Source organism: Myotis daubentonii, chromosome 4 (genome assembly GCF_963259705.1).
Source record: "Myotis daubentonii chromosome 4, mMyoDau2.1, whole genome shotgun sequence".
NCBI lineage: Eukaryota > Metazoa > Chordata > Mammalia > Chiroptera > Vespertilionidae > Myotis > Myotis daubentonii.
Window position 1 is genome coordinate 109544441 of NC_081843.1, and position 22801 is coordinate 109567241.

A 22801-nucleotide genomic window follows, 5' to 3' on the forward strand; every position below is an offset into this window, starting at 1 on the left:
GAAGGGTTCAATTTTATTTTTTAAATATTTGGGTTATTCTTTTTCTTCATACCCATATATTGAAAAAAAGAAGATCATTTTCCCCAAGCATCTGCAAAGTCAGCTCTAGAAAAAACCAGTTAGATTTCTGTGCATGTATTCCCCGCTGCACTGGTCCATCCATATGAGTTCTCACAATCCTACGCTATCCTAATTGCTTTATCCCTAGAATAACTTAATATCTGGGAGGTAACTTCTCCCATATGGTTCTTCTTTTTGAATGTCTTGTCTGTTTTTTGTCCTTTGCTCTTTCATATACGTTTTGGAATCAGCTTGCCAAGTTTCTCCAAAGCCCAGGGGATTTGATTGGAATTATATTGAATTCACAAAGTCATGTATCTTCATGTATGTGTGCATATATACTTGATCACATTTTGCAGAGCAGTAGATCATTAGTGCAGCATTATTCTCCATTAGATCATTGGTACATATCAGAGGCAGGGAGTTGGTTTGGTATGGAGGTGCATGAGGCCATTGTCCACCCCCTCCCCCCACCCCCAGCTCCAGTATAACAGTATCTGATAACAGCATGGAAGGAGAGCCTGCGCTCCACTCACCATGACCAGAGTTCTCACTTAAAGAGCTGTTCCCGCCCTAGCTGGGTTGCTCAGTGGTTAGAGCACCAGCCCATGGAACAAAGGGTCTTGGATTCAATTCCTGATCAAGGGCATGTACCTATGTTGCAGTTTGATCCCTGGCTCTGGTCGGGGCTCATGCAAGAGGTAACCAATCAATGTGTGTCTCTCTCACATCGATGTTTCTCTCTCTCTCTTTGTCTCTCTCTCTGTCCCTCCCTTCCATTTTCTCTAAAAATCAATGGAAAAAATATACATGGATGAGGATTAACAAAAAAATAAAGAGCTGTTCCCTAAGTCATTGCAATTGCTATGACATAAGCACATCACTATAAACCAGTGAAGATTGTGTTTCTGGATTTGCCTAGGACAAAACATTGCATTCAGACCTGGAGGCAAAAGCTATATAAAATAGCAGCCAAGCCATTTATAGCTATTCATGTCTTCCCATCTGTAAAGAGTTAAGAATTGTTGGTCATCTCTTGACTCAATTCAGATGAGAGTGTCATGCTGCACTATGGCTGCAGGATGAGAATAAAAAATAGAAAGAGTATAGACTACTTTGCTCTTAAATTAAATTGCTATTTATAATATATATATATATTTTTGCATTTCAGTTAGGACTGAATAAAAACCGCCACACGAGGCCTAGAAGTACTAGAGTATGAAACTCCTCAAGCCACCTTTCCACCCTGAGGCCTGAGCACAACCTCATTTATCGTGTCAGCAAAGTTCAGGGACGTGTTGCACTATGGCTCCACCTTTAAAAGTCTCGTGTGTGGATGTGTACCCATTTCTTCTAAAGATAAAGCGCTGTTTCATCGGCACTACTCACCGTGTCGAAGGCTTTCTGGTAAACTCTTAAGGCACTCACTCACCTTGCGGGAAAAGACCCCCGGGTGCCACTTCCGAAGAAATAGGCCATTCCCAATGTTGTTTTGTAATTTGATTCTTGTGAGGCATTGATTGAAGACAATAATGGCTCAGTCAGTGACAATAGACACAGGCTGGCCCTTCAGAGATGCTCTAAAACAGCGGTTCTCAACCTGTGGGTCGCGACCCCTTTGGCGGTTGAACAACCCTTTCACAGGGGTCGCCTAAGACCATCCTGCATATCAGATATTTACATTACGATTCATAACAGTAGCAACATTACATTTATGAAGTAGCAACGAAAATAATGTTATGGTTGGGTCACAACATGAGGAACTGTATTTAAACGGCCAGAAGGTTGAGAACCACTGATCTAAAAGTTCTCATTTGGCTCTAGTGTCAATCCAGTTGACTAATAATATCCGACTCTCAGTCATATTCATGGACCCAGAAAAGGCATCACTCTCCAAATTGTCTGGGTGTGGAACCCCAAATTATACGAGTTTATGGTTGTTTTGGGGGCACAGAGTGGCCAGGCAGGCTCCCTGCACTCGAGAAACTTACAATCTAATAACTGAAACATGAGGGGAGGCCTTGCTGCCATAGGGCGGGCTGAAGGCTCAGCCTGAGGTGGCCTGGGGTTTGGCGAGCGGTCAGATGGCAGGTGGAAACAAGCAACCCCGTTGTCGATCAGCAGATGGCATCAGCTGAGCAGCATTGAGATCAGGGGTCTTTAAGCTTTGGGGCGTGCTTCCTCCTAAAAGAAGTTTGGAAAGCTGTCTGCCTCCTCCCATTCCTGCTGCCAGTGTGGGGAGATCCAAAAGTCTGCCCTGCGCCTGGCTCCCTGGGCACAGCTTGCTGTGTTAGGAATGAAGACTGCTGGGGGGGAGGGGAGGGGGGGCGACAGGGCGGGGGGCAGGCAGGACAACAGCGGCTGGTTTATTATCGAACAAGGAAGCTCGGGTTGTTCCTTTAAATGCCAGGGTATTCAAATCCATATGCCAGGCCTTATCCTAAGCACTTGACATGGTTTCTCTCATTTAACATTCACCCAAACCCTGTGGAATAGGCTAGAATTATCCTCACTGAACCCAGAACTTAGGCGGAGCTTAAGTGACAGCAGCAAACGTGGACCCAGGCTTTTGGCTCCAGAGTCCATGTACACAACCTCCACACTCTCCTGACCCTTTAAAAGGCAAAGACTGTCTCTTCCCAACCTGGTCATCAAAACGGCTTTTGCTGCCCTAGCCAGGCACGGCCTCAGACCTCAGGTGCAGGCTCGATCCCCAGCCCCGGGTGGGACTCATATGGGAGGCAACCAATCGATGTGTCTCTTACACCAATGTTTCTCTCTCTGTGTCTCTCCCCCTCCCTTCCATTCTCTCTAAAATCAATGGAAAAATATCCTCAGGTGAGGACTCACAAAAGAAACCAAAAAACAAAAAAAACATCTTTTTCCTGGAAGCTTAGATGCGTCCTTGAGTCTGTTTTCCTCAGAGCTTTATCCATATCTGTGGGAAGGGCCGCTTCAGCTGGGGCGGGGCTGTGTCCGTGATGGTGAGTGAGGTTGGTGTCCCTGCTGGTGAGGGCCATGTCCCTGATGGGGAGGGTGATGTGATGTCCCTGGTGTGGAGGGTGATGTGATGTCCCTGGTGGGGAGGGTGATGTGATGTCCATGATGGGGAGGGCCATGTCCCTGGTGGGGAGGGTGATGTAGTGTCCCTGGGCTGGGTTTGTGGGAGCAGGGGAAGCCCCACTCACTTTGCTGAACCCAGGGGGGGACAGCAATATCCTGAAGCCAGCAGAATGCCCCGTGACTGCAGTCTACCCAGGTTGCCTATAGACTCTGCCCCTGGTGAGCCACTTGTCCCTCCAGGCTTCCTGGCATCCCGCAGACATGCATCTGCCCCGGGAGAGAAAAGGAGACAGGGCAAAGGGAAGAACACAGGAGAAAGGGTCGTTCTTTGTCAGTTTCAAAATCGACAAAATCTGTAACTGGAGGCAAAATCAGGTTACTCTTGAAGCAAAACTGCAGTCCCAGCTGTGGCCAGGGGAGGAATGCCAGTTGAGAGCTGCAGCCCTCCCTCCTACGTTTTGATCGCTGTTGCCTTTGGGCCACACACTTTCCCATTAGACGCTAATAAATGTTTTCCATCAGGTGCAGGAGGGTTGTACACAGACCCCACTTCCCAGAACTCTGTGAGTGACACGGAAACCCCCTTCTCTGGTTGTGGAAGAAACAAAAACAAAGAAACCAAAACCTCCAGCGGGTGTTCCTCCAGTGCCCTCTGGCTCTGCTAGGTGGCGCTGCAGGCTAGCGCATGGCCCGCCCGCCCTCTGAGAGCCAGGGATGCAGAGGAGAGAGGAGCATTCAGCACCCACTGCTCCAGAGTTGGTCAGGCCCTAGCTCAGCAGTTCTCAACCTGGGGGTCACGACCCCTTTGAGGGTCGAACAACCCTTTCACAGGGGTCGCCTAACACCATCGGAAAACACATATATAATTACATATTGTTTTTGTGATGAATCACTATGCTTTAATTATGTTCAATTTGTAACCGTGACATTGGGGGTCACCACAACATGAGGAACTGTATTAAAGGGTCGCGGCATTAGGAAGGTTGAGAACCACTGCGCCTAGCTGGTTTGGCTCAGTGGATAGAGTGTTGGCCTGTGGACTGAAGGGTCCCGGGTTTGATTCTGGGGTTGGGGGCTCGATCCCCAGAGAGGGATGTGCAGGAGGCAGCCAATCAATGATTCTCTGTCATCATTGATGTTTCTCTCTCTCCCTCTCCCTTCCTTTCTGAAATCAATAAAATATATATAGTTGGTCAGACACTCTGACCACTGTCATTTTAGGAGCTGTTTCCTCCCGCCCCTCCCCATTTACCTTCCTCATGGATCCCAGTCAGCAGTGAGGAGGGTTTTAGGCCCTAGGTTTTGTTTATTCTTGAGGAAAATTCTGGGGAATCTTAAACTTGATCCTAAACATTGCATCTCTCCGTCTGAGTCTCCCAAGAGTGTTCAAGAATGCGGGGAGGAAGGACCAAGCTCTGGTTGAAGAAGGAAAGGACGGGACAGTAGCTGAAAGGTTTGCACCGGCTCCTCCCACCCTCCCGAGCAGGCACGGCCAGCAGGGGGGAATCCCAGTCCTGCCCGGGGAACCCCGTGTGTCCCGGCCTCCGTGGGACGTGGGATGTGGGACCACCTTTCTCTATCCCGGCAGCTCAGAGAGCCAGCTGGTCGTGGGGGAATAGAGGCCCTGCCGTGGGGCCGCGCAGGGGCCAGAGCCCCGTGTGGTCTGGAGGACCCCAAAGAGCCTCTGACCGAAGAGAAGCCCGTGGACTCCCTGCCAGAGGCCGAAACTCCCAAATTCCCGACTCCTTTGCCAGAGGCATTAAAGACTCTGCTTAAACCACACAAGTGATGGCAAGGCTCTAGCTGGAAAAGCCAGAGAGAGAGCCCATGGTACAGTGAACCCCAGTGGGAAGCCAGGCATGGGTGGGGCCGGGTGGGTGGGCTGCAAAGGGCCAGAGGAAAGAGCTAGGATGGAGACAAACGTCCCCTCCTCAGCCTGGTGGTGGGGCCACGGCGCCTCAGTCAGACGCGGGCTGGGTGCCCTGAGGTTCCCAGGAGAGCCTGGGCTTACGTCCCGTCCCAGCTCACACCTGCCAGTCTGCTGGGGTGACTGAGCTTTGGTACCCACACTCCTGCCTACGGGTCTTCTGCTTCATGCCTCGGGGCCCGACAGCTGGCACGGGTCCTTGTTGGGGACACCTGGCTGAAGAGAGGCCTCGGGCAGGCAGAGGGTCATCTGCATCTACTCCAGGAGGGTTGCCCCACCTCACAGCACTGAGACCCACAGGCTGCCAGGGGCAGGGCCGTGTTTCAGAGATGAGGTGGAAGGGAGAAGATGCGTTACAAAAGCCATATGTGCATGGTGAGCACGGGACTGAAAAGAAAAGGGATTTCCTTACAAGAAGGTGAGGAGAAACATAAAAACCCAAAGCCAGAGCAAGAGAAGCTGAGAATGAAAACGCACAGCTATGGCGTCCCAGGACTACATGTGGGCTTGCTTGTTCTGAAACTGCCCTACAGGCACGTATCTGAGCAATTATAGGAACACTTGCAATGCTGTGTCCATCTTTTTTAAAAAAAAGTGATTTTGGAGAGAGGAAGGGAGGAGAAAGAGATAAAAGCATCAATGATGATCGGCTGCCTCCTGCATGTCCCACACTGGGGATCGAGCCCGAAACCCTGGCATGTGCCCTGACGAATGGAACAGTGACCTCCTGGTTCATGGGTGGACACTCAGCCACTGAGCCACACCGGCCAGGCAGCTGTGTCCATCTTGATGCCTCCGTCTATTTCAGTCCTGAAGGACCCATTGCCCTTCATTCATCTCTTGGCCGTAAACATCAGTCTACTTCAGTGCCTTGAGTCACGCTTTCAACGTTTAATTAAATCATGGTCTATCTATCTAGACTTTGATTGATTTAGGTCTAAGTTAATTTAGACGGGCCACACACATTTACATAGCTTATTTAATAAGCTCATGATTGTATAGATTATGAAATTCCTTAGATATAACAGTATAGTTTGTAAAATCATCCTCTTATTAAGCGGAGTGGTAGAATATAACTTCTTAAAACTAACATTACTGAGGAAATCTGTTGTATTCCTAAATAAAGCCATTTATGAGATCATGCGAAGATATTTCAGCCCATCTGTTTCCACTCGGGGTTTCAGTGATATGGCAAAGCCTCATTAGGAACCAGTGGTGCTGCCCCCCCCCCCCCAAAATGCTTACAGATGGTCGTAAATCCATACCGTAAGCATTAGCCAAACACTCATCTGCCTCCACCAAATATAGTGAAAACTGCCCTCGCCAGTTTGGCTCAGTGGATAGAGCGTTGGCCTTTGGACTAAAGGTCACAGGTTCAATTCCAGTCAAGGGCACATGCCCAGGTTGTGGGCTCGATCCCCAGTAGGGGGCGTGCAGGAGGCAGCCGGTCGATGATTCTCTCTCGTCATTGATGTTTCTATCTCTCTCTCCTTTCCTCTCTGAAATTAATAAAAAAAATTTATAAAAAAATAGTGAAGACTGTTTTAAGCTGTGAAGGGTGAGTCATACAGCTATCACTTTCCTAGAATTCTAATAAAAAACGCATCCCGGCTAATTAATGTTCCAAGGAAGGGTCGCAGCTTGCAGGAAATAAATCGGAAGGTGACAGGAAGGAAGGGTGGGGACGCAGCACGCTCTGGCCGGGCGGCATTGTTGGTGAGATCCTTCCTCCCGCCAGGGCCTCAGGGCGAGTGTAATCCCGCTTCCACATTTGACCAGACTGCACATGAGGGGTGGGAGAGGGAGGGAGAAAAGGATGAGAGGAGGAGGCCAGAGGGGCTGGCGGGGTTCAGGGGAAACGGTGAGGGAGCAGCAGGGAGACCCCTCCCCTGCTCATCTGGCAGGGGGCGGGGGCACGCTGTTGGGTTGCATTTTTGGGTTTAGTTCCATAGGCCTTTTGGGCCTTCAGTGTGACTGAGTGAGCAACAGAGCCCTGGTGACTCTGTTGAATTTGGGGCCTATGGCAGGTCGTCATGTGACCCTCAGAAGGAAAAATGAGTCAGATTGCCCTAGCCGGTTTGCCTCAGTGGGTAGAGCATCAGCCTGCAGACTGAAGGGTCCCAGGTTCGATTCAGGTCAAGGGCACATGCCAGGGTTGTGGGCTCGATCCCCAGTAGGGGGCTTGCAGGAGGCAACTGATCAGTGATTCACTCTCATCATTGATGTTTCTCTCTCTCCCTCTCTCTTCCTCTCTGAAATCAATAAAAATATATTTTAAAAAAAGAAAAATGAGTCAGATTGATCTTCTCCAAAAGGCAGCATGAAATTTGCTTTGTGGGAAGAAAGCAGGAGACCTGCCCGCACCCGCCTGCTCAGGCTGCTCTCCCCTCGCCCATGTCACTCTGTATGTGGGCTGCAGCCCCAGGTTTCCAAGCCGACCGTCACGATGCACGGCCCAGCACAGGGGGAGCTTTCCTGCCGAGTGGTCTGATGGACGAGAAACCTTTACAAAACTCTCAGAATCAAAGCAAATTTCATTACCTGCTTAATGGACTTATTCGTCAGAAAGAAATCAGGATTCTTCCAGGAAATCTGGAAAGAGTAGGGTGGGTGTCATCCTTCCAGCAATTCCTGAAAATGCTCATGTATTATTCATTGCCCTGGAGGGAGGCGTGTGAGGGCCTCTGCTGGGTTGCAGCACCAGCGGTGGAGCTGTGCTTGTCTCAAGGAGGTAGGTGTCTATGAGGGATTTTCTTCTTTTGCTAATCCCTCCCCTTTCCCCCTTGCCTCCCAACCTGCCTCCCCTCTGACAGCTGTCAGTCTGTTTTCTGTATCTAGGAGCCTGTTTCTACTTCGTTTGCTAGTTTATTTTGTTCATTAGATCCCACGTATAAATGAGATCATGTGATATTTGCCTTTCTCTGACTGGCTTGTTTCACTTAGCATAGTGCTGCCCAGGTTCCTCCCTCCACTGCTGTTGTGAGGGGAAGAGATTCTTCTTTTTTTACAGCTGCACGGTATTCCATGGTGCAAATGTACCACAGCTTTTTTATCCACTCATCTACTGACGGGCGTGTGCCAGATCTCGGCTGTTGTAAATAATGCTGCAATGAACATAGGGGTGCATACATCCTTTCGCATTAGTGTTTCGGGTTTCTTCGGGTCTATTCCCAGAAGTGGAACTGCTGGGTCACAAGGTAGTTCCCTTGTTAATGTTGTGAGGAAACCCCATACTGTTCTCCACAGTGGCTGCATCTGCCTGCATTTCCACCACCAGTGCACGAGGGTTCCTTTTTCTCTACATCCTCGCCAGCACCTGTTGTTTGTGGACTTACCGATGATCTACATTCTGACAGATGTGAGGAGATACCTCGTTGTGATTTTAATTTGTGTTTCTCTGATAAAACATTGAGCATCTTTTCATGTGTGATTGCACGTTTGACAGGAGGAATTAGGATGAAGAGAGATGACTATCATATCAGATAACATGTCCAGTTGGGGCAAATCCCTAAAGATTGGGGCAATTTGAGCTATTCCCAAGGACCCAGGAAACACGAGAAGAACCCCCTCTCTGCTCTGTGCCTGGCAGGGTACTGACGGCCCCACCATGGCTACAGGGAGAAGAAAAGTCAGGTTTTGGTGAGAATCTGAGGTCCAGCTGCCGATCTGTTGGAAAACACTGGAAAGTCCCATTTGCATGTGATATTGTTCTTATGAAAATGACAGGTTTACTGAAAGGAAAGAAGAAGCCAAGAAAACCTGAGTCATGTTTACCGTGTGCCACGCGGCCCAGACTTGTTGAAAGCGCAGCTGCACAGTTTGTTCCCTGTCTGACCAGGGACCAGGTCTCGGTCCCAGCAGCAGGGGCTTTGCAGCCAGGACGAGCCGCCAGCTCTCAGCTGTCTTCAGAGACCTCCAAGTTTCTCTCATTGTATTTTGGAAATATCACAACAAGGAATGGAGGACAAGTAACTGACTTTTAAAAAAAATCTCCCGTTATCATTTAGAGAATATACAGGGCAGACAAGGGTACGTTTACAGTCGTTTGTATGGAAAATAATACAATCATCTCTATATATAAAAACCTAAGCGACCATCGCAACTGAACAGAAGACCGAACAGGCTGCATGGGGTGACCAGGCCGGCAGGGGGGGCAGTTGGGGGTTACCAGGCTGGCAAAGGGGGGCAATGAGGGGTGACCAGGCTGGCAGGAGGGGAAGTTAGGGGTGACCAGGCCGGCGACGGGGAGGCAGTTGGGGGCGACCAGGCAGACAGGCAGGTGAGCAGTTAGGAGCCAGTGGTCCTAGATTGTGAGGGATGTCTGACTGCCAGTTTAGGCCCGATCCTGGGGCCTAAACCGGCAGTCGGACATCCCCTGTGGGGTCCCGGATTAGAGAGAGGGGGCAGGCTGGGCTGAGGGGACCCCCATACCCCCGTGCACAAATTTTGTGCACCAGGCCTCTAGTTCATAAATAATAATACAAGAACAAACTGTGTCGCATGTACTCATGACTGTAAACCCACTTTTGCACCAGCCTGTGTGTACCTTTTGGGCAGGGAAGGTACGGTAACATCACCCACATCCTTTCGGGGGCTATTTGTGTTTCTAATGCCAGGATGTTGGTCTTGACCTTTTTGAAGGCTCATGGGAAGTGGAAGCATCCTAGGCCCGTGTAGGTGCGTATGAAAGAGTAGAAATCATCCCTGCAGTCAGGTTGCCAGTGATCTAACAAACAAAACGACCATGATAGACACTTAAGTTAGATCTTCGCAGAGCGAAAAGGAGTTTTAGGGCCAATAAGGTAAGGAGAGTTGAAGAATGAATGCGTTAGGGCAGCTGTGAGTATCAGGCGGCTCAGCCCCTTTCTGCTGAGCCCTCAGGGTGCCTCCTCTCTGTCCTCACCGGGGCAGGGAAGCAAGGAAGAATGACTTTCCTGGCTCGGTGATGGCTTATACATACGTGCTCCATGGCCCGATACCCACAGCACAGCTGCTGCCATCTCCGTCCTGGATGCAAGGAGATAGTCTTCCTTTAGGATTTTTGATACAAAACTCTCATTTTTCTTGATGTTAACAAGTCTGGAACAGTTCTTCACCCAAGGATTCTGTCAAGTCTCGTAGCTTTGGGAGGGGATGCCATTTGTCAAGGAGGTGGTAGAGGTGGTGCTGGTGGTGGTTGGGGAGAGCTCTGCCCTCAGAGGGTGGGTGGCAGGTGATAAGCATTTCGAAGAAAGGACGCTTCGGGAGTCGGGCAGTGAGATGGGCTCACAGTCTAGTTCCATGGGCTCTGGGTTGGAAGGCACGTGTCCGAGTCTCATATCCATTGTTCATTATCTGTGTCACGTTGACCAATTGACTTCATCTCTCCAGGCCTTAGTTTCCACCTCTGTAAAGTGGAGCTAATTAAAGGACTAGCCTCATAGGGTTATTATGTTGGTCAGTGGACCAAGTGCCCAGTCTGGAACTTAAAAAAGCCTAATCAATGAGAGCTTAAAAAAAATGATTGGAAGAGAAGTCATACGATTTGGTCAAGTTCAGGCTTTCCGAAGTTGTGATCAAAAGCAAATCGCATCACCTCTTTGAACTGAGGTGGCCTATCAAGGTGTCATGGTTACTCCAGCCAATGATTCTTTTCCTTGGCTGCGTGTTCAAATTGCCGGTGAGGTTTAAAATAGATCGATGCTTCGGCTCCACTCCTAGAGATTCTGACTTCATTGGTTTGAGCATCAGGATTTTGAAAAATCCCCCGGATGATGCTAATGCGCAGCCAAGATGGAGAATCACGGCCTTGTCCTGCCCCCTCTTCTTCACGTAGCCCCTGATTGCTGCGGGTGGAGTGGTTTTCTTTCCCCAGCGAGATGGCAAGGACCTGTGGACTCAGCTGTGTGTCACCCTTCATTGCCTGGCAGGAGCCTGGAAGCTGAGAAGCTTGGTTTCTGGATCCAGCTTATCCTAACTGGCTGTGGGACCCTGCGTTATAATGAGATTGGGGAGGGACTATGTCCAGACACCATACCAACTACTTGGCATGCATTCATTCATTTATCTTATCAGCCTGCTGAGAAGTTAGTAACCCACCCAAAGCCACACCACTGTGACGTGAACCCAGGAAGCTGCGAGCCTCCCGTGAACCCTCTACCCTGCCCAGCTGGTCCCAGCCTGCTCTTGATCTTCACCCCTAAGTGGAGGAGGGGGCTGCCTGTGGGTCCCTCCCAGCTCTGGCGTTCTGCTGCTCCCACCTGCACCAGGTGGGAGGTCTGGCACAGTCGGTCATAGGTGGATTTTTAAATCAAGAAATTGACCTCAGACCATGATGGGCACAGCAGAACAGGGACAGCGGACACAGGGAAATTGTGACCTAGGAGGGTGCTCTGTTCAAGTAGTGATGCGGCTGGAAAGAAATATCATGTTAACCACTCTCTGTCCCCTTGGCCCTCTGTTTAGCCAAGTGAATGAGTACAGGGCTGTGTTAGTCCCCAGAGGCTAGCTGAGCCTAGGACAGTGATGGCGAACCTTTTGAGCTCGGCATGTCAGCATTTTGAAAAACCCTAACTTAACTCTGGTGCCGTGTCACATATAGACATTTTTTGATCTTTGCAACCATAGTAAAACAAAGATTTATATTTTTGATATTTATTTTATATATTTAAATGCCATTTAACAACGAAAAATCAACCAAAAAAAATTAGTTCACGTGTCACCTCTGACTCGCGTGTCACAGGTTCGCCATCACTGGCCTAGGATATTGAAAAGAGACTTTTCCTTCATGTAGCAAATTATCAGGAATTTTGGGGGAGCAGAGTGTAACAGTGAGAGAGAAAAATGAAAAAGTATCTTGAGTGGATGGATGTGGCCCCAAAAGTAAAAAGTAAATCTACGTAACTGGAATTTTCCATGGCTGCTGGGTTGGAGGATGGTGAAGTCTGATGTTCAAGTTTAAGTCGATGCCTGCTATTCTGTGTGGTAACACCCTTCATTTGCACAAAACTATCCATATAATTACACTCACAGTCTTTTAGTGGTGCTTTGAGGGAAGGAAGAAATGAGGTTGGTGTCGAATGATGGAGGAAAACAGTGAGGAAGACGGAGGATGGTTACCGGAGACAGTACAAAGAGTAGAGAGGAATAGTTTAGGGCAGTGGTTGGCAAACCGCGGCTCATGAGCCACATGCGACTCTTTGGCCCCTTGAATGTGGCTCTTCCACAAAATACCACGTGCGGGCGCGCACGTACAGTGCGATTGAAACTTCATGACCCATGCGCAGAAGTCGGTTTTCAGAAAGGAGATAGACAAAACAAGTATACAAGATGAGTGTGGATGGGAGAGTTGGAAGGGGTCGACCTCAGCGAATGTACCTCAATCAGATTGAGGACGTTTTTAGCAAAAGGCCAGCTTAGGAGTATCCTAATTAAGTTAATAACAGTGTACCTACCTATATAGTTTAAGTTTAAAAAATTTGGCTCTCAAAAGAAATTTCAATCGTTGTACTGTTGATATTTGGCTCTGTTGACTAATGAGTTTGCCGACCACGGGTTTAGGGGAAGCACGGAGAACTGTCCGTGGAAACTTGGGAGTCCTCAGATTCATTGGGTGAACACTAGGCTGAAAGAAATCTAATTTGGCATATTGGAGGACAGGAAGATCCTGGAGCCTGAGGGGCTGGAACAGCCAGGGGGCTGACATGTGAGTTATTCAAGGTAATGCAAGAGGTCGGGAGAGAAGAAGGTACAAAATGTGGTTTCCCCAGTGAAACACGGAGTCATGGGATGGAGACCCCCTAATCTATATAGATTCTGAGGAGCAGAAGAAAGGTGAGGTGGAGCAGCTCCCTCACCTGGGCAAGGCCTAGAAGACGCATCTCCACCTTGGTGTTCCCCGGGTCCTGAATGGTCCTCAGGCCTGAGGAGCATGGAGTCCCACGGGTTTCCAGAATCTTGCTGTCCTGTCCCACTGCAGCGAGAAAGGCTGGCGTAATGGTCCTGGAGGTGCCTTGGCACAGGACTTATTACGTGGCCAGCAGGTATTTTAGGTCTGAGTAGACACTCAGAATAACGAACGTAGCTCTCCTGGCTTGAAGTCCTGGCAGGAAGTTCCCAGAGAGAAAAGCTGCAGACCGACTTCAGATCTCCTGGCATTGAGGTGAAGGAGGTGGAGCAGCCCGGCCGGGTGGCTCAGTGGTTGAGCATTGACCTATGAACCAGGAGGTCACTGCTCCATTCCTGGTCAGGGTACATGCTGGGGTTGTGGGCTTGATCCCCAGTGTGGGGTGTGCAGGAGGCACCCAATCAATGATTCTCTCTCATCATTGATGTTTTCTGTCTCTCTTTCCCTCTCCCTTCCTCTGTGCAATCAATAAAAATATAATAATAATAAAAAGGAGATGGAACACAATGTGATTGGCTTGGTGACCAGTTTTAAGAGCAGGATGAACTTTAGAAATTACCTTTAGTGAAGTTTCTGGTGTTAATAGCATTTTTTAGGAAAATGAAGACTAAGAAGTGAAGAGCCGAGCCCCGAAAACCCAGCCTTTTTGCCTAAAGACCAGAGTCGAGTGGAGTCTTGGAACAACCAGCCATTGCTTTCCCCCTTTAACCTCCGTGCCCTTCAAATGCAAGGGTCAGTTTATGGGTGCCCGGAGCAGAAGTCATCTGACTTCAATTTATACCCAAGTGTACACGACTTACAGAAAGTGTTTTCTTTTCAGCGGGCTATGAAAACTTGGTGAAATGCATGAAATTGAGGAACCTCAACATGGAGAAAGCATCCCAATGATGGGGAAAGCCACAGGAAGGGGTTGGGTGGGAGGATGCGCCAGGCAGAGCCGATTGCATAACTTAGCCTAGCGCTGGGCTGCGGAGTTGAACATGCAGGGGAACCTCCCAGGACACTGGGAGAGGGAGAAGAAGGACTCTTTGTTGGATGGTTTATTGGGGGACACATTGTAAATCAACAAGAACCAAAACCACCCACCCACCCAGAGCTCAGAGGAGGCCCCTACAGGCTGGCCTCAAGTGACCCAATCCCTGAGCAAGAATCACTCGCATGAAGGCTATTTCTGCTCCATCCAAAGGTTTTCAGTTACCTTCAGAGTCAACAGGAAATTAATCAGCAAGTGGAAAGTGGAAAGGTCTGCATCTCCCTGTAGGAGTCATTAAAATAAAAGCAGATTTGGCGAAATGGCAAGGGGCTTTTATAAAAATGGTTAAGAATCTCTCTCTATCCTCTTACTTAATAAGCTGACGGGTCCAAAGTCGAGCCACGAAGAACAGAGGCTCCTCGGAGGCTGGGGTACACGCTGTCCTAGGACCTGCGCCCCTCTGCCGCGCACACCAGCCTGATCGCCGTCCAAATCGCTTTTCCTTTGCTCTCTCCAAAAGCCCCTGGAAGCCCGGCCACGCCGCGCCACGGTCTATTTAACACTTCCTGAACTCGTCTAAGGCCGTATTTCTGTCCTGTATTGTTTGCCTCGCCTCTCCCCGCTGAGTCCCTGGGGGAAGGAGGGTTTTTCCTTGTTTTGGAATGATTTTATTTATTATTATAAGCCTAAGTAGATAATGTGCTTCCTTGCTTATCGCCCAGTGGTGTAGAAATATGAAATAAGCATAATACCTGGATGCGGTAGAGAGCATGAAACGCGGCCCCTCGCATAACCTTTGCTTGGCCGCGCCGCGTATCGGGGGAAGCAGCTTCTCGCGGTCTTCCTTAGTGTGGACACTGGACGCCCCGAGACCCGGAACCTGGGACCCGGCGCAGGGCAGCAGCAAGGGACCTGTGCTCATTCTCTTCCGCTGGCATCTGACCTACTGGTCTCCCAGAGTCCCCTTCCTCCCTGGCCCCGCCTGGTGGTGAAGGGAGTGGACACGGAGTCAAATGCATTTCATATGAGTCTCAGTGAAGACCCCTGGGGTTGCAAGTAACTGAAACCAATTTTAACTGGCATAAGCAAGCAGGAACTTTATTGGAGGACCATGGGGGGTCGTCACAGAACCCACAGGCCATTGGTTCTCATTCTCAGGGGCTTGCCAGGAAACAGCCATTCTCTCTCTCTCTCTCTCTCTCTCTCTCTCTCTCACTCACTCACTCACACACACACACACACTCCTTCTCACTGCCTATCCTCTTTGTTTCCTGGATCCTACTAAATATGAGTTTCATAAAAGCAGGGATTTTGTCTGGTTTGTTTCCAGCAGGCTCACCCATGCCTAGAACAGTGCCTGGCATATAGTAGTTGCTCATCAGCACTTGCTTTGTATGTTTCTGCAGAACAGCTCCCTGTGTTCCCCTGTGGGCATGTCAGAAGGCAGTCAGCCCGCAATACCCACCATTCTGTCTTAAATTCTCATGAATGCTCAGCGTATCTTTTCATCCATCCTTTACAGATAAAACAGTTTCCATGGTGGTGACATCTCCTTCTTCCAGAAACACATTACCTGCTAGGGGTAGATGGATAAAAAAGCCAAAATGTATCAACTGGTTCCTCTGGACCGAGGAAGATCTGATTAGTAACCTATAGCTGTTCCCAAACGAATGGTGTATTTATTAACTTTGTTCATCCCTTTGTACCTTATCTTTTAGAGGCTAAATTCTCTTTCTCTCCATTTAATTCATATCATTTTTTTTCAAGGCTACAGTCTCTTACGCTCCATTTAATTCATATCACTTAACAAACATTAGAGAGCACTGACACCTTGTGAGGACTTGTACGAGTTGTTGGAGTAACAGATTCTACCTTCAAGGAATTCAGAGTGCAGCAAGAGTAGAAGGCTGAGTAAATAGATAATGTAACCTAAGATCAGAGCTGTGATAAAGGCCCAGATAAGGACCATCAGCAGGATAGCAGAGGCACTCAACAAGAGCGGGGGAGAGGTTTGGAGAAAGGAGCTCTGGGAATGCTTCCTGGAAAAGGGGGTGCCTGAGATGAGTTCAAGGATGAGCAGGATCAGCCACGTGAAGGAGGATGGGTGAGGTGGGCAGACCAGGTAAAGCTGTGAAATTGACACAATGATGTGTTCAAAGTGTGGCTGATGCAAAGAGCATGAGTGCCAGAGTAGCTAAGACAGAGAAAGAGGGACAAGTTTGTATGGGCTAGTACAGTTGGCTGTTGCCACGTAACAAACCACCCCAAAAGCCAGTGATTTAGACTGTACACTTTTATTAATGCTCATGAGTCAGCAGATCAGCTGGGAAGTTTGGCAGGACTGGCCGAGACCATGTGATATTGATGGGGCTTGCTCAGGTGTAAGTGGTCAGGGCAGACTGGGCTGGTCTTGGGTGGCCTCACTCACTTGCTGGCAGGTCCCTGGCTGTTGGCTGGGTGCCAGACGATGTGTTTTTTATGATATATCAGGATAGCCCGGCCTTGTTTATACACTGGGGGCAGAAAGAAAGCAGAAACACACACATCCACTGAAGACCTGGGTTTGGAATGGCATGCAATCACTTCTGCCCCATTATATTAGTCATGGAAGTTTCCAGACCATTTCATTCAAGGTAAAGGGACAGGTCTTGATGGGAGATTCTGCAAGGTCTTTGCCAAGGATATGTATATAGGAAAAGATAAATAATTAAAACCATTTTGCAATCAATTCAGCACAAGGAACTTAGATGATTGTATTTCTCTTGACAAAGATAGGGGAATAACAAAAGGATATTTTATTATTAAAATTATATGATTTTAATAATTAAGATTTGTAATATTATATTGAAATATTTTACTAAAATATTTACAAATTTTAAAGTTATTTTTCACTTACACATGAAACATAAAACATTTCCCCTTAAGGATAGGATCAGATAAGGCTGAGGTCTCCTGCCAGCCGTGTCCTTATTGAGCAAGATGATCTGAGTGACGGTTCCCTGGACACTAGCCTCAGGTCCCCTCCAGGCTGGAGTGGACCATTCCTCAGCATCCTTTGCCTCTGGTGGTCCAGCTAGGCAGGAAGCCACATAAATCTCTTCGCCCCTGGCCACAGTCTCTATTTTCCCACAGTATATCATAAGAAACTTTGTCAACTGCCTCATGACAATCCAGACCCACTGTGTCTACAACATTCCCTATTGATTCTTGGTCTAGTAACCCTGTCAGAGGAGACAATGGTATAGGTCTAGTGTTGGCTCTCTCAATCTCCCTCTCAAATCTCCTTTAATAACCTATTCTAGAAGGTGGCTCAAATTCCATACTTGGGGGCATCCATGTTGATGCACTTTTTCAAATTTGGAATTCAGTTCCCTTCCCTTGGCCAAACTTCCTTAAACACAATGAGCAGTGTTTCCACCATCCCCCCACCCCCACCCACCCCAGGTCCTCCCAGCTCCCTTAGATAAATTCAGCCAGGCCCACCTGATTGGTCTCATTTACACCTACCAGGCATCAGGCCAGCTCCTCTCTGGGATGGATCTTCAGTTCTCTCATGTAGGCCAATGAGCTTCAGTCCTACACCCTGACACAGGGAAAAGAAAAAGAAAGCCGGGAGGAGATGAGGAGAAGGGGAAGACAGTTTAAAGATGGGGGAAGAAGGCACAGTTCAGTTATGCAACTTGTCTAAGGCCGCACAGCTACCAAGAGTCAGTGCCAGGATTTATCGCCCATTCTATCTTCCTTCATGGCCAAGGTTATATCCACCTTGTGATGATGATTCATTCCATCTTTTAATGCATAGTATTCTAAAATTTGGGGTCATCAGAGAGCATCTCAGGGAGCCACTTAACTTCTTACGACCACCCCTCCCAGTCCTGGGCCATCTGTGTTGGGTGGGATTGTAGTCAGAATGCCTTCCAGGGAGCCTCTCACCTTCCGTGTCTTCTATGAACTCTGAGGATCCAGCCCCCTAATGTTGAAAGCCGACATGTGACTGAGGTGGTGCTGTCCCTCCCCCTTTCCTAAAGTATAAGCTACTATGTACTGCCTACTTGTTCTTTTCTTCTTAACTAGTTCGTTGCAGCTGCTCAAAATTCAGGGCAGAGCAATGGTCCTCATCACTTCTTCAACCTTCTGGGAGATGAAGTGGTCGTAAGAATTTGTTGTGTGTGTTGTTCTTAGCTGAGCTCACCCCTGTCTTGCCACATAATAAAATGCTCTGAGTCCTGCATTCTGCTGGTTACTTTGGGATTCATTTGTTTGTTCATTGTTAACCACAACTGAACTTGAAGTCTGGGAATAGTTCCCAAGTTTCTGGAACTAGTAAGTGGCTCCGCATCTTTCTGTTGTTGCTATAGATGAATTCTGAGGAGAAACTCAACCTTGAAACCTCTTCCTCCTCTCACTTGTCCCTCCCCTCCCCCCTATTCAATTAATGGCTGTTCTCTCTTCAAAATATCTCTTACATCCTACTTTCAAAACTATTTAACCACCATACACAAAACACATCTAGGCCTTTGAAACTTCCTAACTAGCAGGCTGGCAGTAACTCCTGCTCAGACCAGTCGCCATGCAGATTTCCTCACCAGTACCTACCCACGTGGCTAACCAACCAGTCAGGCAACTCCATTCCCTTCCCAGGGACCCAGGAATGGCTTAGGAATGGCCATGTGGCCCAGTTCTGTTCAAAGAAGTATGAGGGAGTGTCCACTCTGGACCTTCTAGGGAAGGTTTCCTTGCTCCTAAAACACCGAACAGTTGGGTTCTTTGCCTCGTCTGAGTGTGAGAGAAATGTTTGGTGTGCATAGCGCCTGGAGCCTGCCCTTCCTCCGCACATCTAGTTAGCTGTCATTTCAACCATCCATATTTTAGAATACAAGCTTCTCAACAGAGACACCAACCTCTCTGCCTGTGAGCTTCCCACTGTCCATTTCACTCAGGTAAAGGACCTGGTCCATATAACATACTCGAGCAATGCTTGTTGAATGAATGAATGAAGGGATGACTCAAACCCTCAAATATGCCCTTTGTCTATAGGGTGAAGTCTATCATTCAAGGCTTCTTACGAATCTCATATCCTACATCCCCCTAAGTGGACGCTGCTGTTTATAGAAGCTACTGTCTACAGACACATTTTGCATTATCAGACTTCTGATCTTTTGTTTATGCTCTTCTTTTTGTTGTGAATACACCTGTTCTCTCTCTATCCCGATTCAATCTAATTAAAATAAGTGATCTCACCCTAGCTGGTTTGGCTTGGCAGATAGAGCGCCATACTGTGGACTGAAGGATCCTGGGTTTGATTTCGGTCAAGAGCACATGCCCAGGTTGTGGGCTCGATCCCCAGCATAGGACATGCAGGAGGCAGCCGATCATTGATTCTCTCCCATCATTGATGTTTCTATCTTTCTCTCCCTCTCTTCTCTGAAATCAATAAAACACATATTTTATTAAAAATAAAATAAGTGATCTCTCTATCTCTCTTTTTAAATAAAAATGCCCATATCACACTGAATTACTAGTTTGGCATGTATATATTATCATTCTTGATGTGTATTTTGGGTAGGTGCTCAAATGTCACGTTTCTCAGACGATCATGTTGCTTCTCATCTCTGAATCCTGTTGAATACCTACGGCAATGCTACGCAAGCAGATGACAGTCAGGACTCTTTACAAAATGAATGGGTGAATAACGGGTAGTTTTAAGCGTGTGAGTGCAGGGTTCTTGGGAAGTCCTCTGCTATCCCAATCTCTTTACTCAGGCAAGTTAGGTTCAAAGTCTTACTATGAAGCCTTCATTCTTTTGGCTTCCTCTGGTTTTATTTCTTCTCATTCTCAGTCCTCCCCTCTCTCATTCATCCCAAGCATCCCAAGATGATAGTGATGTTTTCCTCTTGGTTCTTTGGGAGTTGATGGTGGAACCAAGTACTCCTCCTATGGAAGACCTCAAGGGCTTTGAACTTTGAGCCAGGCAGGTCCTGAAAGTAATGTCCAAATCCCCGGGCAGAGGGCAAGTTCCTGTGGGTACTCAGAGAGACTTTCAACCCCTCTTACCGATTTGGCAGTTTCATCCATGATAGGACGAAGGGGAAAATGTACTCCACTCAGACGCTGTCTGCGGATTTGTGAACAGTTAGGACAGCGAACAGCCATGGCTGTCGGGTTATTTCCGGTCCCCTCCTACTGGCTTATTTCTCCAAAGCCATTCTCCTTTGGCCTGTTCAGGGCTATCCTAGCTAAAAGGTGTTTTAAGCACAAATCAGCTGTTATTGGCCTTGGGAGCTCATTTCACACACAGTTTATCAGGTTCCCAGGCAATTTGGAAACTCCCTTGGGGCTTTTGTAGGCTTTATCAGAAGTCTCACCTTCAAAGGCCAGTCCTGCAGGAGGAAAATGCTGTCAGTCCCAGGCCCCGGATCTGAGGCCACCATCCCTGGGGTGCCCTTACTGTCTTTCAGAAACCTGATGGCAAAACCAAATGTCAGTTTCCTTTGAGATAAGCATTCCTTCCTCAAATTGTTTTCTCCTTTAACTTCACTCACCGAATTTCAGTCAGTCATCTTTCCATTCAGGTGCATGTGTTTTATTACACTCTCTCCCCTTTGCAGACCCAGGAAGGGCTTGCTCTTTATTTCCCTCACCTTCACCCCTGTCTCAGCATCGCTGATCTCACACTAAGTCCCTGCAGTCTCAGATCCTGGAGTGAGGGAGCAGAGGGCAGTCACTGTGCTGGGGAGCTGGGGACTCCAGACACAGGTAAGATCCAGTCACGGTCCATTTTATGGGGAAATGTGATTACTGGCTGAGGCTGGACGGGGCTGAGACTGGAAAGACTCACCCATTGATTCTGCAGAGGGCCTCTCCTGTCCTTTCCAGGATACCCTCCCAGCCTGGGCTCTCCCTGCGTGGTGTGAGGCTTACCTTTACCAATCCCGGCCCTCAGGGCTATTCTCAGTCAGCCCCAGCCAGCAGTCTCAGACTCTACCCTGTAGTCAAGCAAATCAGCTGCACCACAAATGATTTTCAGTGCAGCCTCACATCTTATCGAATTTTCCAACAAGCCCCCAGAGGTTAAGCTGTGGAGCCCATGAGTCAGTGGCTCAGCTATGCTGTGAAATGGGGGCCGGCCAGGCTCCTCTCTCCCCAGCAGACCACAGGGTCCCTCTTCTGCCACAGGATCGGCCAGTCTGCAGAGAAATGGAATTAAACTATTAGCAAGTGGTTTCTGACTCCTGCAGACACACCAGCAACAATAGCCACTTTTACATAGTGTTTACCGAGAGCTGTTTGTTTTGGCCGCCTTCACTCTATTACACATTCCTGTCACTTAATTGTCCTTGCAAAGATAAACAAAGACCTTCTGGAGCAGGGCTGGGCCGCTGGAGAACTCAGCCAACCCAATGTTTGTGAAATTGAGGAGGAAAGGGGGGTTCGCTCTATATATTCAGCTGTGCTCTGAAGTGACACCATTTTCTCTACACAGCCAACCATTTCCTGAACCTCTGGGTTCCCCCCTGCTGCCTTCAGTTGGGAAAGAAAATTTAAAAATGTGTGCGAATTCTTGAGGTCATTATTATTAAATGCTTCCTCTGACCTTCAAAGCTGTTTGGCAGGCTCAAAGCTCACAGAAGGCACAGTGTGCAATTTCGTTCTTGCTCTTTAATATATCACATTATTATAATGATGTTGATGAGGTTAGTGGAGAAATACCAGTAGACATGGGTAAAGGATCTCATGAGGTAAGAACTGTACAGAACGTGGACCTAAATATGGGTGTCTGTCTGTCTCTCTCACTTTTCTCACACACACACACACACACACACACACAATAAAGGCAAGAAAGAAAGAAAACACAGCTGTTCATACACATTTTCCTCTTCACCTTCTATGTGCAGTTTCTGGCTGGAGAGCAGGGGCAGATACAAGCGAGATGAAGGGTCAGTTCCTGCCCATGGCGAGTTAACGATCTAGGCGGATGGTGAGGTCATGCCATTGTTAGAGATGGCTAAGACTTCTTAAACAGAGGCAGAAAGATTAGACAGTGACTTCTGGAGGCTTCGGGAACATTGCAAATTAAAAGTCAGTTTCTGAAGGTCACGTTTAGGGGTCATGTCCATGTTTGTTGTCCTGTGTGTTCTATCGAGAGACTCATGGACTGTGGAGGAAAGACATCATAGACGTGGGCAGGTGAGCATGGAAATGGCAGCTAGGACTCCCATCTCCAACCCTCAGCGGCTGGGTCTCCTACTGAAGAATGTTGTCAGAAGAGAAAGCAAGGAAACTGGTTATGTTAAAAGTATGTTTTATCCTTTAAATTATTAATAAGCATGAACAGAGCACTACTAAGCACAGGGTACAGAAGGAAATACATGTTGTGGGTCTTAGCAGTTAATTGAAGGAAAATAAGGGTGCCTTCAGATGCAAAGGACCCGAGGGTGAACTAATCGCTGCCTTTGCACATGCTGTTCCTTCTGCCTGGAACACCACTCTGCCTGGTTCATCCTTACTTCCCATGCAAGCCTCAGATGAGATGTTACCTCTTCAAAGAAGCCAGGCTTGGTCCTCTCAAATTCATACCCCTCCTGTGTCTTCTCGTAGCCTTTCTCAGTCTCACGCTACTTACTTTAAAGTATTTTATTTGAAAATACCCTGCCCAACATTGACCCAAGGTCTTTCGGAATAGACACTGTCTATTTTACATGTTTATCCCTACAGCCTAGCACACAGTGGGTCTATAGCTAATATTTTTTAAATGAAAGAATAAAATTATCCCTCTTCATGGAAGAAGGCAATAAGGAAAAGGTTTTAACAGCGTAGCTGAGAGAAGGGGTGTATTAGTTTCTTGTGGTCGCCAATTGCCACAAACCAGGTGGCTTAAAACAAAAGAAATTTA

General features: G+C 48.0%; 1 long non-coding RNA gene across 1 annotated transcript; it reads right to left on the reverse strand.

The window, feature by feature from the left end:
- Nucleotides 1-16192: 16192 nt before the first annotated feature.
- Nucleotides 16193-20979, reverse strand: LOC132232465 (uncharacterized). Its single transcript, XR_009452431.1, has 4 exons — nt 20830-20979; nt 20274-20370; nt 17416-17484; nt 16193-16421 (listed from the first exon to the last, which is right to left on the reverse strand). It is a non-coding gene; the product is annotated as an uncharacterized LOC132232465 (long non-coding RNA).
- Between the last annotated feature and the right edge of the window lie 1822 nt (nt 20980-22801).